The sequence below is a fragment of the Cetorhinus maximus genome, unplaced genomic scaffold (assembly GCF_964194155.1).
Source record: "Cetorhinus maximus unplaced genomic scaffold, sCetMax3.hap1.1 HAP1_SCAFFOLD_45, whole genome shotgun sequence".
Taxonomy (NCBI): Eukaryota; Metazoa; Chordata; class Chondrichthyes; order Lamniformes; family Cetorhinidae; genus Cetorhinus; species Cetorhinus maximus.
In genome coordinates this window covers 493,861-505,009 of record NW_027596100.1, presented here as the reverse complement: position 1 = coordinate 505,009, position 11,149 = coordinate 493,861, and positions in this window count along the sequence as shown.

Genomic DNA, 11,149 nt, shown 5'->3' with positions numbered 1-11,149 from the left:
GTGTTGAATTTGTTGGTGTTTTCGAATGTTGAGGTTGTTGTTGAATTTGTTAGTGATTCTCAATATTGAGGTTGTAGTTGAATTTGTTGGTGTTTTTCCATGTTGAGATTTTTGAATTTGTTGGTGTTTTTCAAAGTTGAGGTAGTTGTTGAATATTTTGGTGTTTTTCAATGTTAATGTTCTTGTTGAATTTATTGGTGTTATCAATGATTTTGCTTGACCTTTTTTGAAGTTTTCAAAGTTGAGGTTGCAGTTGAATTTGTTGGTGTTTTTCAAAGTTGAGGTTTTTGAATTGTTGGTGTTTTTCAAAGTTGAGGTTGTTGTTGAATTTTTTAAAATTTTTCATTGCTGAGGTTGTTGTTGAATTTGTTGGTGATTTTCAATGTTGAGTTTGTTGTGAATTTTTTGTTGTTTTTCATTGTTGAGGTTGTTGTTGAAATTGTTGGAGTTTTTCAATGTTGAGGTTGTTGTTGAATTTTTCGGTGTTTTTCATTGTTGAGGTCGATGTTGTTGAATTGTTTGCCTGTTTTCATTGTTGAGGTTGTTGATGAATTTGTTGGCGATTTTCAATATTGAGGTTGTTGTTGAATTTATTGGTGTTATCAATGTTTTTTTTTAAACTTTTTTGTATTTTTCAAAGCTGAGTTTGCCCTTTAATTTGTTAGTGTTTTTTAATGTTGATGTTGTTGAATGTCTTGTTGATTTTCAAAGTTGTGATTGTTGTTGAATGTTTTCGTGTTTTCATTGTTGAGGTTTTTGTTGAATTTGTTGGTTTTTTGTAATGTTGAGGTTGTTGTTGCATTTTTTGATGTTTTTCAATGTTGACATTTTTGTTGAATTTGATGGTGATTTTCAATTTTGTGTTTGTTGTAGAATTTTTTGGTGTTTTTCATTGTTGCGGTACTTGTTGAATTTGTTGGTGTTTTTCATTGTTGAGGTTCTTGTTGAATTTTTTGATGTTTTTCATTGCTGAGGATGTTGTTGAATTTGTTGGTGATTTTCAATGTTGAGGTGGTTGAATTTATTGGTGTTATCAATGGTTTTTTTTGATCTTATTTGTATTTTTCAAAGTTGAGGTTGCAGTTGAATTTGTTGCTGTTTTTCAATGTTGAGTTTGTTGAATTTGTTTGTGTTTTTCAAAGTTGAGGTTGTTGTTGAATTTTTTGGTGTTTTTCATTGTTGAGGTTTTTGTTGAATTTATTGGTGTTTTTGAATGTTGAGGTTGTTGTTGAATTTTTGTGTGTTTTTCATTGTTGAGGTTGTTGTTGAATTTGTTGCTGATTTTGATTGCTGAGGTTGTTGTTGAATTTGTTGGTGTTTTTCAATGTTGTGGTTTTTGAATTTGTGGGCATTTTTCAAAGTTGACGTTGTTGTTGAATTTTTTGGTCTTTTTAATTGTTGAGGTTTTTGTTGAATTAGCTGGTGTTGTTGAATGTTGAGGTTGTTGATGAATTTTTTGGTGTTTTTCATTGATGAGGTTGTTGTTGAATTTTTTGGTGTTTTCGAATGTTGGGGTTGTTATTGAATTTGTCGGTGGTTTTCAATATTGAGGTTGTAGTTGAATTTGTTGGTGTTTTTCCATTTTGAGGTTTTTGAATTTGTTGGTGTTTTTCAAAGCTGAGGTTGTTGTTGAATGTTTTGGTGTTTTTCAATGTTAAGGTTCTTGTTGAATTTATTGGTGTTATCAATGATATTTATTGAACTTTTTTGTATTTTTCAAAGTTGAGGTTGCAGTTGAATTTGTTGGTGTTTTTCAAAGTTGAGGTTGTTGAATTTGTTGGTGTTTTTCAAGGTTGAGGTTGTTGTTGAATTTCTTGATGTTTTTCAATGTGGAGGTTTTGGTTGAATTTGTTGGTGTTTTTGAATGTTGAGGTTGTGGTTGAAATTGTTGGAGTTTTTCAATGTTGAGGTTGTTGTTGAATTTTTGGCTGTTTTCATTGTTGAGGTTTTTGTTGAATTTGTTGGTGTTTTGGAATGTTGAGGTTTTTGTTGCATTTTTTGATGTTTTTCAATGAGGACATTTTTGTTGAATTTGATGGTGATTTTCATTTATGAGTTTGTTGTTGAATTTTTTGGTGTTTATTATTATTGGTCCGGTACTTGTTGAATTTGTTGGTGTTTTTCATTGTTGAGGTACATGTTGAATTTTTTGATGTTTTTCATTGCTGAGGTTGTTGTTGAATTTGTTGGTGATTTTCAATGTTGAGGTGGTAGAATTTATTCGTGTTATCAATGGTTTTTTTTTTATCTTTTTTGTATTTTTCAAAGTTGAGGATGCAGTTGAATTTGTTGCTGTTTTTCAATGTTGAGTTTATTGAATTTGTTTGAGTTTTTCAAGGTTGAGGTTGTTGTTGAATTTTTTGGTGTTTTTCATTGTTGAAGTTTTTGTTGAATTTGTTGGTGTTTGTGAATGTTGAGGTTGTTGTTGAATTTTTGTATGTTTTTCGTTGTTGAGGTTGTTGTTGAATTTGTTGCTGATTTTGATTGCTGAGGTTGTTGTTGAATTTGTTGGTGTTTTTCAATTTTGAGGTTGTTGAATTAGTTGGTATTTTTCAAAGTTGACGTTGTTGTTGAATTTTTTGGTGTTTTTAATTGTTGAGGTTTTTGTTGAATTTGCTGGTGTATTTGAATGTTGAGGTTGATTATGAATTTTTTGGTGTTTTTCATTGTTGAGGTTGTTGTTTAATTTTTTGCTGTTTTCGAATGTTGAGGTTGTTGTTGAATTTGTTGGTAATTTTCAATATTTTGGTTGTAGTTGAATTTGTTGGTGTTTTTCCATGTTGAGGTTTTTGAATTTGTTGGTGTTTTTCAAGGTTGAGGTTGTTGTTGAATTTCTTGATGTTTTTCAATGTGGAGGTTTTGGTTGAATTTGTTGGTGTTTTTGAATGTTGAGGTTGTGGTTGATATTGTTGGAGTTTTTCAATGTTGAGGTTGTTGTTGAATTTTTGGCTGTTTTCATTGTTGAGGTTTTTGTTGAATTTGTTGGTGTTTTGGAATGTTGAGGTTTTTGTTGCATTTTTTGATGTTTTTCAATGAGGACATTTTTGTTGAATTTGATGGTGATTTTCATTTATGAGTTTGTTGTTGAATTTTTTGGTGTTTATTATTGTTGCGGTACTTGTTGAATTTGTTGGTGTTTTTCATTGTTGAGGTACATGTTGAATTTTTTGATGTTTTTCATTGCTGAGGTTGTTGTTGAATTTGTTGGTGATTTTCAATGTTGAGGTGGTAGAATTTATTCGTGTTATCAATGGTTTTTTTTTATCTTTTTTGTATTTTTCAAAGTTGAGGATGCAGTTGAATTTGTTGCTGTTTTTCAATGTTGAGTTTATTGAATTTGTTTGAGTTTTTCAAGGTTGAGGTTGTTGTTGAATTTTTTGGTGTTTTTCATTATTGAAGTTTTTGTTGAATTTGTTGGTGTTTGTGAATGTTGAGGTTGTTGTTGAATTTTTGTATGTTTTTCGTTGTTGAGGTTGTTGTTGAATTTGTTGCTGATTTTGATTGCTGAGGTTGTTGTTGAATTTGTTGGTGTTTTTCAATTTTGAGGTTGTTGAATTTGTTGGTATTTTTCAAAGTTGACGTTGTTGTTGAATTTTTTGGTGTTTTTAATTGTTGAGGTTTTTGTTGAATTTGCTGGTGTATTTGAATGTTGAGGTTGATTATGAATTTTTTGGTGTTTTTCATTGTTGAGGTTGTTGTTTAATTTTTTGCTGTTTTCGAATGTTGAGGTTGTTGTTGAATTTGTTGGTGATTTTCAATATTTTGGTTGTAGTTGAATTTGTTGGTGTTTTTCCATGTTGAGGTTTTTGAATTTGTTGGTGTTTTTCAAAGTTGAGGTTGTTGTTGAATATTTTGGTGTTTTTCAATGTTAAGGTTGTTGATGAATTTTTTGGTGTTATCAATGATTTTTCTTGAACTTTTTTGTATTTTTCAAAGTTGAGGTTGCAGTTCAATTTGTTGGTGTTTTTCAAAGTTGAGGTTGTTCAATTTGTTGGTGTTTTTCAAATTTGAGGTTGTTGTTGAATTTGTTGGTGTTTTTGAATGTTGAGGCTGTTGTTGAAATTGTTGGAGTTTTTCAATGTTGAGGTTGTTGTTGAATTTTTTGGTGTTTTTCATTGTTGAGGTTGTTGTTGAATTTGTGGGTGATTTTAAATATTGAGGTTGTTAGTTGAATTTTTTGCTGTTTTTCCATGTTGATGTTTTTGAATTTGTTGGTGTTTTTCAAAGTTGAGTTTGTTGTTGACTATTTTGGTGTTTTTCAATGTTGAGGTTGTAGTTGAATTTATTGGTGTATTCAATGTTTTTTTTTAAATCATTTTGTATTTATCAAAGTTGTGGTTGCAGATGAATTTGTTGGTGTTTTTCAATGTTGAGGTTGTTGAATTTTTTGGTGTTTTTCAAAGTTGAGGTTGTTGTTGAATTTTTTGGAGTTTTTCTTTGTTGAGTTTTTTGTTGAATTTGTTGTTGTTTTTGAATGTTGAGGTTGTTGTTGAATTTTTTGATGTTATTCATTGTTGAAATTGTTGTTCAATTTGTTGGTGATTTTCAATGTTGAAGTTGTTGTTCAAATTTTTTGGTGTTTTTCATTGGTGAGGTTGCTGTTGAAATTGTTGGAGTGTTTTAATTTTGAGGTTGTTGTTGAATTTTTTGGTAATTTCCATTGTTGAGGTCGTTGTTGTTGAATTTTTTGCTGTTTTTCGTTGCGGAGGTTGTTGGCGAATTTTTTTGGTATTTTTCATTGTGCACGTCGTTGTTGTTGAATTATTTGCTGTTTTTCATTGCTGTGGTTGTTGTTGAATTTTTTGGTGTTTTTGAATGTTGAGGTTGTTGTTGAATTTTTTGGTCTTTTTCATTGTTGAGGTTGTTGTTGTTGAATTTATTGATGTTTTTCATTGTTGAGGTAATTGTTGAATTTATTGGTGATTTCAAATATTGAGGTTCTTGTTGAATTTATTGGTGTATTCAATGTTTTTCTTTAATCTTTTTGTATTTTTCAAAGTTGAGATTGCAGTTGAATTTGTTGTTGTTTCTCAGTGTTGAGGTTCTGGAATTTTTTGGTGTTATTCAAACTTGAGGTTGTTGTTGAATTATTTGGTGGTTTCATTGTAGAGTTTTTTGTTGAATTTGTTTTTGTTTTTGAATGTTGAGGTTGTTGATGAATGTTTTGATGTTTTTCATTGTTGAGCTTGTTGTTGAATTTATTGGAGTTTTTCAATGTTGAGGTTGTTGTTGATTTTTCAGGTATTTTTGATTGTTGAGGTCGTTGTTGTTGAATTTTTTGCTGTTTTTCATTGTTGAGGTTGTTGTTGAATTTTTTGGTGATTTTCAATATTGAGGTTCTTGTTTACTTTATTGGTTTTATCAATGATTTTTTTTGAACTTTTTTGTATTTTTCAAAGTTGAGGTTGCAGTTGAATTAGTTGTTATTTTTAATGTTGAGGTCCTTGAATTTGTTGGTGTATTTTAAAGTTGAGGTTGTTGCTGAATTTTTTGGTGTTTTTATTGTTGAGGTTTCTGTTGAATTTGTTGGTGTTTATCATTGCTGAGGTTGTTGTTGTTGAATTTTATGATGTTTTTCATTGTTGAGGTAGTAGTTGAATTTATTGGTGATTTTAAATATTGAGGTTCTTGTTGAATTTATTGGTGTGTTCAATTTTTATAAAATCTTTTTTGTATTTTTCAAAGTTGAGGTTGCAGTTGAATTTGTTGCTGTTTCTCAATGTTGAGGTTGTTGAATTTTTTGGTGTTTTTCAAAGTTGAGGTTGTTGTTGAATTATATGGTGTTTTACATTGTGGAGGTTGTTGTTGAAATTGTTGGAGTTTTTCAATGTTGAGGCTGTTGTTGAATTTTTGGTATTTTTCATTGTTGAGGTCGTTGTTGTTGAATTTTTTGCTGTTTTTCATTGCTGGGGTTGTTTTTGAATTTGCTGGTGATTTTCAATATTGAGGTTGTTGTTGAATTTATTGGTGTTATCAATGTTTTTTTAAGAACTTTTTTGTGTTTTTCAAAGTTGAGTTTGCACTTGAATTTATTGGAATGTTGAGGCGGTTGAATTTGTTGGTGTTTTTGAAAGTTGTGTTGGTTGTTGTATTTTTTGGTGTTTTCATTGTTGAGGTTTTTGTTGAATTTGTTGATGTTTTTCATTGTTGAGGCTGTTGCTGAATTTGTTGGTGATTTTCAATGTTGAGTTTGTTGTTGAATTTTTTGGTGTTTTTCATTGTTGAGGTTGTTGCTGAAATTGTGGGTGTTTTTCAATGTTGAGGTTGTTGTTGAATTTTTTGCTGTTTTTCATTGTTGAGGTCGCTGTTGTTGAATTGTTTGCCAGTTTACATTGTTGAGGTTGTTGATGATTTTGGTGGTGATTTCCAATATTGAGGTTGTTGTTGAATTTATTGGTGTTATCAATGTGTTTTTTTCTCTTTTTTGTTTTTTTCAAACTTGAGTATGCACTTTAATTTGTTGGTGTTTTTCAATATTGAAGTTGTTGAATTTGTTGCTGTTTTTCAAAGTTGTGATTGTTGTTGAATTATTTGGTGTTTTCATTGTTGAGGTTTTTGTTGAATTTGTTGGTGTCTTGGAATGTTAAGGTTGTTGTTGTATTTTTTAGTGTTTTCATTGTTGAGGTTTTTGTTGAATTTGTTGATGTTTTGGAATATTGGGGTTGTTGTTGTATTTTTTATCTGTTTTTCAATGTTGAGATTTTTGTTGAATTTGATGGTTATTTTCAATTTTGAGTTTGCTGTTGAATTTTTTGGTGTTTTTCATTTGCGGTACTTGTTGAATTTGTTGGTCTTTTTCTTTGTTGAGGTTGTTGTTGAATTTTTTGATGTTTTTCTTTGCTGAGGTTGTTGTTGAATTTGTTGGTGTTTTTCAATGTTGAGATTGTTGAATTTCTTGGTGTTTTCCAAAGTTGCGGTTGTTGTTGAATTTTTTGGTGTTTTTCATTGTTGAGGTTTTTCTTGAATTTGTTGTTGTTTCTGAATGTTGAGGTTGTTGTTGAATTTTTTGGTGTTTTTCATTGTTGAGGTTGTTGTTGAATTTGTTGAAGTTTTTCAATGTTAAGGTTGTTGTTGAATTTGTTGGTGTTTTTCAATGTTGAGGTTATTGAATTTGTTGGAGTTTTTCAATTTTGAGGAAGTTGTTGAATTTGTTGGTGTTTTTCATTGTTGAGGTTTTTGTTGAATTTTTTGGTGTTTTTCATTGTTGAGGCTGTTCTTGAAATTGTTTGAGTTTTTCAAAGTTGAGGTTGTTATTGAATTTGTTGGTGTTTTTCAATGTTGAGGTTATTGAATTTGTTGGTGTTTTTCAAAGTCGAGGTTGTTGTTGAATTTTTTGGTGTTTTTAATTGTTAAGGTTTTTGTTGAAATGGTTGGTGTTTTTCATTGTTGAAGTTGTTGAATTAGTTCGCGTTTTTCAAAGTTGATGTTGTTGTTGAATTTTTTCATATTTTTCATTGTTGAGGTTTTTGTTTAATTTGTTGGTGTTTTTGAATGTTGAGGTTGTTGTTGAATTTTTAGGTGTTTTTCATTGTTGAGGTTGTTGTTGAATTTTTTGGTGTTTTTGAATGTTCAGGTTGTTGTTGAATTGTTCGGTGTTTTTCATTGTTGAGGTTGTTGTTGAATTATTTGACGTTTTTCATTGTTGTTAAATTTGATGGTGATTTTCAATATTGAGGTTTTTGTTGAATTTGTTGGTGTTATCAATTTTTATTTTGTTGAACCTTTTTTGTATTTTTAAGAGCTGAGGTTGTTGTTGAATTTGTTAGTGTTTTTCAATGTTGAGGTTGTTGAATTTGCTGGTGTATTCAAAGGTGAGGTTGTTGTTGAATTTGTTGGTGTATTTGAATGTTGAGGTTGTTAAATCTGTTGGTGTTTTTCAAAATTGAGGTTGTTGTTGAATTTTTTTGTGTTTTTCATTGTTGCAGTAGTTGTTGAATTTGTTGCTGTCTTTCATTGTTGAGGTTGTTGTTGAATTTTTTGATGTTTTTCATTCCTGAGGTTGTTGTTGAATTTGTTGGTGATTTTCAATGTTGAGGTTGTTGAATTTGTTGGTGTTTTTCAATGCCGAGGGTGTTGTTGAATTTGTTGGTGTATTTGAATATTCCGGTTGTTTCATCTGTTGGTGTTTTTCAAAATTGAGGTTATTGTTGAATTTTTTGGTGTTTTTCATTGTTGAGGTTTTTGTTGAATTTGATGGTGATTTTTAATGTTGAGTTTGTTGTCGAATTATTTGGTGCTTTTCATTGTTGTGGTAATTGTTGAAATTCTTGGAGTTTTTCAATGTTGAGGTTTTTATTGATTTTTTCGTGTATTTCATTGTTGAGGTTGTTGTTGAATTTTTTTGATGTTTTTCATTGTTGAGGTTGTCGTTAAATTTTTTGATGTTTTTCATTGCTGAGGTTGTTGTCGAAATTGTTGGTGTTTTTGAATGTTGAGGTTGTTGTTGAATGTTTTGGTGCTTTCATTGTTGAGTTTTTTGTTGAATTTGTTGTTGTTTTTGAATGTTGATGTTCTTGTTGTATTTTTTGATGTTTTTCGGTGTTGAGGTTGTTATTGAATTTGTTGGTGATTTTCAATGTTGAGTTTGATGTTGAATTTTTTGGTGTTTTTTCATTGCTGAGGTTGTTGTTGAAATTGTTGGCGTTTTTTAATGTTGAGGTTGTTGTTGAATGTTTTGGTGATTTTCATTGTTGAGGTCGTAGTTGTTGAATTGTTTGCTTTTTTTCATTGTTGAGGTTGTTGATGAATTTGTTGGTGATTTTCAATATTGAGGTCGTTGTTGAATTTATTGGTGTTATCAATGTTATTTTTTAAATTTTTTATATTTTTCGAAGTTGAGTTTGCACTTTAATTTGTTCGTGTTTTTCAATGTTGATGTTGCTGAATTTGTTGGTGTTTTTCAAAGTTGTGATTGTTGTTGAGTTTTTTGGGGCTTTCATTGTTGAGGTTTTTGTTGAATTTGTTGGTGTTTTGGAATGTTGAGGTTGGTGTTGTAATTTTGGATGCTTTTCAATGTTGAGATTTTTGTTGAATTTGATGGTGATTTTCAATTTTGAGTTTGTTGTTGAATTTTTTTGGTATTTTTCATTGCTGCGGTACTTGTTGATTTTGTTGGTGTTTTTCATTGTTGAGGTTTTTGTTTAATTTGTTGGTGATTTTCAATGTTGAGTTTGTTGTTGAATTTTTTGGTGTTTTTTCATTGTTGAGGTTGTTGTTGAAATTGTTGGCGTTTTTTAATGTTGAGGTTGTTGTTGAATGTTTTGGTGATTTTCATTGTTGAGGTCGTAGTTGTTGAATTGTTTGCTGTTTTTCATTGTTGAGGTTGTTGATGAATTTGTAGATGATTTTCAATATTGAGGTTGTTGTTGAATTTATTGGTGTTATCAATGTTATTTTTTAAATTTTTTATATTTTTTAAGTTGAGTTTGCACTTTAATTTGTTCGTGTTTTTCAATGTTGATGTTGCTGAATTTGTTGGTGTTTTTCAAAGTTGTGATTGTTGTTGAGTTTTTTGGGGCTTTCATTGTTGAGGTTTTTGTTGAATTTGTTGGTGTTTTGGAATGTTGAGGTTGGTGTTGTAATTTTGGATGCTTTTCAATGTTGAGATTTTTGTTGAATTTGATGGTGATTTTCAATTTTGAGTTTGCTGTTGAATTTTTTTGGTATTTTTCATTGCTGCGGTACTTGTTGAATTTGTTGGTGTTTTTCATTGTTGAGGTTGTTGTTGAATTTTTTGATATTTTTCATTGCTGAGGTTGTTGTTGAATTTGTTGGTGGTTTTCAATGTTGAGGTTGTTGAATTTATTGATGTTAGCAATGGTTTATTTTGATCTTTATTGTATTTTTCAAAGTTGAGGTTGCAGTTGGATTTGTTGGTGGTTTTCAATGTTGAGGTTCTTGAATTTGTTGGTGTGTTTCAAAGTTGAGGTTGTAGTTGAATTTTTTCGTATTTTTCATTGTTGAGCTTTTTGTTTAATTTGTTGAGGTTGTTGACTTTGTTGGTGTATTCAAAGGTGAGGTTGTTGTTGAATTTGTTGGTGTATTTGAATGTTGAGGTTGTTAAATCTGTTGGTGTTTTTCAAAATTGAGGTTGTTGTTGAATTTTTTGGTGTTTTTCATTGTTGTGGTAATTGTTCAAATTCTTGGAGTTTTTCAATGTTGAGGTTTTTATCGATTTTTTTTGGTGTATTTCATTGTTGAGGTTGTTGTTTAAATTTTTTGGTGTTTTTCATTGTTGAGGTTGTTGTTGAATTTTTTGATGTTTTTCATTGTTGAGGATGTTGTTGAATTTGTTGGAGTTTTTCAATGTTGAGGTTGTTGAATTTGTTGGTGTATTCAAAGGTGAGGTTGTTGTTGAATTTGTTGGTGTATTTGAATGTTGAGGTTGTTAAATCTGTTGGTGTTTTTAAAAAATTGAGGTTGTTGTTGAATTTTTTGGTGTTTTTCATTGTTGCAGTACTTGTTGAATTTGTTGGTGTCTTTCATTGTTGAGGTTGTTGTTGAATTTTTTGATGGTTTTCATTCCTGAGGTTGTTGTTCAATTTGTTGGTGATTTTGAATCTTGAGGTTGTTGAATTTGTTGGTGTTTTTCAATGCAGAGGGTGTTGTTGAATTTGTTGGTGTATTTGAATGTTGCGGTTGTTAAATCTGTTGGTGATTTTCAATGTTGAGTTTGTTGTCGAATTTTTTGGTGCTTTTCATTGTTGTGGTAATTGTTCAAATTCTTGGAGTTTTTCAATGTTGAGGTTTTTATTGATTTTTTTGGTCTATTTCATTGTTGAGGTTGTTGTTCAATTTTTTTGGTGTTTTTCATTGTTGAGGTTGTTGTTGAATTTTTTGATGTTTTTCATTGTTGAGGATGTTGTTGAATTTGTTGGAGATTTTCAATGTTGAGGTTATCGTTGAATTTTTTGGTGTTTTTCATTGTTGAGGTTTTGGTTGAATTTGTTGGTGTTTTTGATTGTTGAGGTTGTAGTTTTTATTTTTTGGTGTTTTTGAATGTTGAGGTTGCTTTTGAATTTATTTGGTGTTTTTCATTGTTGAGGTTGTTGAATTAGTTCGTGTTTTTCAAAGTTGATGTTGTTGTTGAATTTTTTCGTATTTTTCATTGTTGAGGTTTTTGTTTAATTTGTTGGTGTTTTTGAATGTT